Source organism: Lipotes vexillifer, unplaced genomic scaffold (assembly GCF_000442215.2).
Source record: "Lipotes vexillifer unplaced genomic scaffold, Lipotes_vexillifer_v1.1 scaffold392, whole genome shotgun sequence".
NCBI classification, from domain to species: Eukaryota; Metazoa; Chordata; class Mammalia; order Artiodactyla; family Lipotidae; genus Lipotes; species Lipotes vexillifer.
The window spans coordinates 254,106-260,036 of record NW_006776123.1 but is presented as its reverse complement, the minus strand read 5'-3'; the positions used below and the strand labels follow the sequence as shown (position 1 = coordinate 260,036).

At 42.5% G+C, this 5,931-nt stretch overlaps 1 protein-coding gene across 3 annotated transcripts in view; it reads right to left on the bottom strand.

The window, feature by feature from the left end:
- Positions 1–5,931, bottom strand: part of FSHR (follicle stimulating hormone receptor) — a 178,790-nt gene that overhangs the window by 59,894 nt on the left and 112,965 nt on the right. The window lies entirely within an intron of this gene.

Below are 5,931 nucleotides of genomic sequence, written 5' to 3'. Positions count from 1 at the left end.
GGAAAGAGACTTGATTAAAGATATTTAGGGAATATGGGGGATGGGAACAAACTTTAAATTCCCTAGACCAGGGGTCAGCAAACATCTTCTAGAGGACCAGGCAGTAATTTTTTTTTTCTTTTATGGCTTTGTGGATCATTTGGTCTCTGTTGCAACCACTCAGTTGATACTGTCATGGAAAAGTGGTCAGCGATATCACTTAAATCAATGAGCATGCCTCTGTTCCAGTAAAACTTTATTCATAAAAACAGGCGGCAGGCTGGATTTTGTGTCATGGGCCATAGTAGTTCAGTGACCCTGCCCTAGACCATGGAGGCAAGTTCTTCATCCTGCTAATCTGGCTTTGGGAGATGAGAACCTCAATTCAGTCTCTTTTAAAGAAACATCCATGCCATTTTACCCAAGCGGCATTTGTTATTCCAGGACCTTTGGCATTAATGTTGTGTTGGCCTAAAATCCCCAGAAAAGATCCTTCAGATCCCAGCTTATTTCCTCCTGGCGTAATTTGAGGGGAGTGGAGGATGAAGTCCCCTCTGCAGAAGCCCAGAGCTTATGAGGAGAGAAGGGTGGCTTAATGAGTTAATGTTTATAAAGTGGCTCAAAGGTGAAACACGATATTATTAGGCCTCCTGAGGAAGACTCTCATGCAGTTTTAACGTGGCAGCTGAGAGAGTCTCAGAAAATCTCATAAGCAGCATGCACTCAAATTGGCTGAGGTGAAGCACTGTCTGCTGGCCTGGGATTTAGCTGAGAAGCTATAGAAAGGCTCTTGATCAAGGGAAAAGCCTGGAGGGCAGGGCAGGGCAGGGAGAGGGCCTGTTGGGGGAGGGGAAGTATGGCTGTGAGCGCAGTCAGCTCAGGGAGGGGAACTGGTAACATCCGGGGTTTGTCAACTCAGAGGTTGGCAGGGTCGTTTCTCACACTCCCCCGTGAGTGCAGAGACATTTTGTCAGAGAAAAGCGCCTCTTATTCTATGGTAGCTTCCTTCGTGATGCATTTGGTAAAGTGAATTGGTCTTCACAATTTTCATAGCCGAACATAGATGAGGGTGGTGTGTACATGTGTGTATTTAATAGGACATGTTGGCCATTGGGCATTTATTTTGCTCCTCTGTCCTTCAAGTGGAAAGGAGTAGGAAAGGAGTGGTAGACCTTGAAAAATGAGACATTTATTTGAACACTTAAAGGAGTCAAGTGAAAGAGTTGCACAGGTAGAAAATAAGCATGGAGGAAAGCACTAGATGACAGAGAGGGTTTAAATGCAAATAGGCCCATATTGTCCAAGAGCTATTTCCAGGTTCACTTACAGGTCCTGGTAGGTTTGGTCACCCCCTTGCGGTAATATCTCAGCCTAATACTGCCTGAAAGGTGGACATTTCGCCTTAACTAAACTCATGTACCAAGCATTCCATTATATGGATTTTTTTTTTTCCGAAGAGAACTAAAAATTATTAAAGCAAACTAGCCAAGAAACACTTCTAAATTAATTATTTCAGAGGGCAGTTCATATTTTATGGCCTCAACTTCAAGGACAGGAGAGGGTATTGGGGTTGGGTGGAGGCTGAGGGAACCTTTGGCTAGAGGAGGCTTGGGGGCAGGTGAAGAGCATGCAGTAGTGGAAAAACACCTCACTGGAAAATTCAGGGATCTTGCTCCAGTTCAACCCAGTTCTGCTTCTAGTTATTTCTACTATCGTTGACTAGCTATCTACTATTTACCAGCCACTCTACATACATTGTCTCCGATCCCTTTAGCATGCCTGTGAAGTCAGTGTTTTAATCTCCATGTTAATAAACAGCCCCATCTGTATGCAGAACCAGCTGTGGCTGACGGCCGGGCTGGAACAGTTTCTTCTATGTGCCCTGCCTCCCAGGGCCATGCTGGGCCTAATATTTCCACTCCTATATATTTACTCAAAAGAAATAAAAACTCATGCCCTCCCAAAGAGTTGTACAGAGATGTTCATAGCAACTTTATTTGTAATAGCCTCAAACTGGGAACAACCCAATGGATGAACTGTGAAATATCCGTACAGTGGGATATTAACTCATCCATAACGTGGAACAAACTGATGAACCAACATAGTTGAATCTTCAAAAAATTATGCTGAGCGAAAGAGTGCAGACAGGAAAGAAAGCATACTGTCTGCTTCCATTTATCTGAGGGTCTAGAAGAAGAAAAACTAATATGCAATGATAGAAATCAGAGTAATTGTCACCTGGGGCCTGGGATGGAGGTTGCTGGCAGGGAAGAGGCAGAGAGCTTTCTGGGATGATGGAAATGTTCTATTTCAAGATTGGGGAGGTCTGAACATGAGTTTGTCTAACTTATTGAACTTTTTGGGTTTTTTTTAAGTTATTTTTGGCTGCGTTGGGTCTTTGTTGCTGTGTACCGGCTTTCTCTAGTTGTGGCCAGCTGGGCTACTCTTCATTGCGGTGCGTGGACTTCTCGTCGCGGAGCACAGGCTCAAGGTGCGTGGGCTCAGTAGTTGTGACGCACGGGCTTAGTTGCTCCGCGGCACGTGGGATCTTCCCGGAACAGGGCTCGGACCCGTGTCCCCTGCATTGGCAGGCGGATTCTTAACCACTGTGCCACCAGGGAAGTCCTAACTTATTGAACTTTAAGTTTAAAATGAATGCATATATTTTAATGTATGTGAAACATACCTTAATACAGTTATTTAAACAGTGTCTTTCATTCAAAGGAAGGAGAGTAAATTCCATTTTGTTTGTGTTTTGAGAGCTCTGAATTCATGGAAGAACGTTGGTTATATTGTCTGCCCAGAATGTGGTGTTCAACTCCTAGCTCTGTCCTGGAGATTCTAGATAAGGCTCCTTCCCTCCTGGCTGTTCTCCCCGCAACCTCCCATTCCCTCTCCACAATCTATAAAGTGCATAGCTGAACTAGGTCAGAGGATCAGAGTTTCTCAACTCTGGATGCACATTAGAATCTTCTGGTGGACCTTTTAAAAACTTCTGAAGCCTGAGTTCACGTCGGAGAGTTGGATTTATTTAGTCTGGGGTGAAACTCTGGTGTTTTTTATTTTATTTTTTTTCCCTTTAATTCTCCGAGCAATGGTGATTCTAGTGCGCATGAAGGATTGAGAACTACTGGTCTAGATGATATTAAGGTCCCTTTTAGATCTATGCTTTCTGTCTTAAATAAAGTTTGCTTCAGGAGCAAGGCCAAATTTCCCTGGGCTGCTAAGACAATAAACTGGAGCAATAAGGTTCTTGGAGCACATGAGGAAATAAAGACGAGACAAAATAGTAGCAAGAGAAACCTGGAGATAGAACATGGAAGCAGGTGTAAAATAGAGGAGGTACTAGTTAGGTCTGGTTTTTCCTAAGTATGAAAATTTAATCAGAAAGTCAACATTTTAAATGTTAAGTGTGTAACAAGAGGTATTGTGGAAAATATGTAAAAACACCTTACATTTGGTTAGTATTGATAATTGACGAAGTTTTTTTTTTTTCCCTATGCATAGCTTCTCTTCATTTTCAGTGTACTTATGCAAATTAGAGTTAGTGCAGCCAATACTAACTGCAGTGAGGTCAACAGAGGTAACCTGGCTTGGCTAAGATAATACACAACTGTGAGGGTCACCCAACTGGTCTTGGAAGGGAGCACGTGGAATCTTTACATCCAAAGAATTTACACAGTTAAGAAACCTTTCTCAAAAGATTCAGTTAAGACTTTTCTTTACAGTTGTGACAAATCACAAATTCGGGGCATGACAGTGCTTCCTTAGAGTCAACAGGTAAAGTGTTTATGAAAAAGGAGAGCTCTAGGGATGTGATAGATCAGTGGTTCTCAGAGTGTGGTCTGGTGGTCTCTGTGGTCAAAACTATTTTCATAATCATGCTAAAATATAATTTTGTCGCTCATTCTATGAGCATACAGTGGAGCCCAGGGGCTAGTTGATGTGTGGATGCAGAAGTAGATATGAGAATCCATCTGTCTTCTATTAAACAAGATGTTAAAATGTTTTGAAAATATGTAAAAAACTATGGTATTCTTCTCCCTAATATTTTTTTGAACATGGTTATTTTGCATAACAACTGTTATTTATGTTATTATGTAGAGATTTATTATTGTTTTAAAATGGACTAGCAAAATATTTCCCAGTTTGAATTTCTAGAATGGTAAGTGTCAGTAGCTATAAGCTACATAAGCAAAATCTGTTTGGTGTCTTTAATAACTTTTAAGATGTAAAGAGATCCTGAGCCCAGAAAGTTTGGGAACTGTCCAATGTAGGCGTTGAATGCTGTCCTTTTTGGGTGAGGGATCCTGATTCTGTGGAAAGCTTATTTCCAGAGATGAGGCTCTCATCTCAGACGATGCTTCTCAGTTGTTCATGCACATATGAATCACCTGGGGATCGTGTTAAAATGCAGATTCTCAATGGGAAGATCTTGAGTGGGGTCTGAGGTTCTGCCTTTTTAATGCCTCAGGCTGATAGGGATGGTGCTAGTCTTGGGACGACCACACTTTGGATTGCAAGGTTCTTTAGAAGAATGGTAGTAACACCCTAACAGGCCTTTCTCCCCAACACGCACCCAGTGGTGGGTATGAAAAGCATGATAGAGGAGGAGCGGAGTACTTGATTTTAAAAACCCTTTATCCCCTCTGGAAACCCTTCCCTTACTCTCTTATTGAAGTTTTTCTGTCCTCTAGATTCTCACAAGACTTCTTTCATTTCTCAGTTAAAGCAATTACCATGTTGTTTTGTCACTGCTAGTTTTTTGCGGGGGGTTCTCATTGTCTAATTACCTAACCTGACTTTGAGTTCCTGGGTGGTATCTTATCCATCTATCTTTCTATCTCTAGCATCTAGCGGTACGTTGGCGTGTGATAGGTACTCAATAAATGCTTAGTGGGTGGATGTGTAGATGAAGAAAAAGTCGTCTTCAGGTCCAGAAACAGCATCTGAAAAGCTGCAAAGGAGATGAAGTTTGTCTTCTGTAGTCTTTCACCCCCCTTTCTGTAGCCAGCGTGCCCAAGTATGGTATGTGACGGCCAAGCCTAGCTTGTCTGTGAGTTAGATTTTTGTCCCAGGGACTTTTCTACATTTAATACACAGCATGCAAGGGACGCATACATGGATTTGGTCTACGTGTGGATGTCTAATAGAGTCTGGATGCTTTTAGCTCTACCCCTACGGGTCATAGCGTTTCCAGCTCCTCTCTGGCTCACAGGTGAGGTCCTTGAACTGGCAAAACACCCATAGAGGAGAAGACGGGAGAGATGACTGGTGTGCCTGTAGGAGTTCTTAAAGCATTTGATTGGGTGTTAGATCTCTTCTGTGCATGGAATTCCACGTTTCTTTGAAGGCAGGGGAGATGTGCTTGCATGAAGTGCTGGAGGTTATCAGGACATTCCCTCTGGAGTGAGTTTCAGAGCCACAATCAAATTCTACTCCAGATTTGCAATGTTCTGGCCAATGAAGTGGTATTCATATACAAGTACACTTGTGGGTGGGGGTCGGGTCAGTAGGAGGGACTTTAGGGAGAGAATGAGCATGTAGCATTCAGCTGGGTCCAGCCTGAAATGTCAACGTATCCTAGAGTGATACTCATTTGTCCACCATTTCACCTGACGCTCATTTGCCAAATGCTGGGACTGTTTCATTCAGAGAAGAGATGCTACATGTTTATGGGATTAGGAAAAACTGAGGAACTGATACCAGCAATTCAGGACCTCCCTAGAATTTCAACGACATGTATGAATTGGAGAGCAGGATGTAATAAGAAATCAAACACTCACAGAAACATCGTCTTTGCTTTTTTTCTGATATAGGAGATATTCTCCAACCTGGTTTTCCCCTCTTTTCCCTCCTCCCCTGACCTTCCTTAGAGCATTTTCCTTCAGTAAATCTGACATATCCCTCCCTAACTGGGCATTCAACTGCATTAAAATATATATATATATT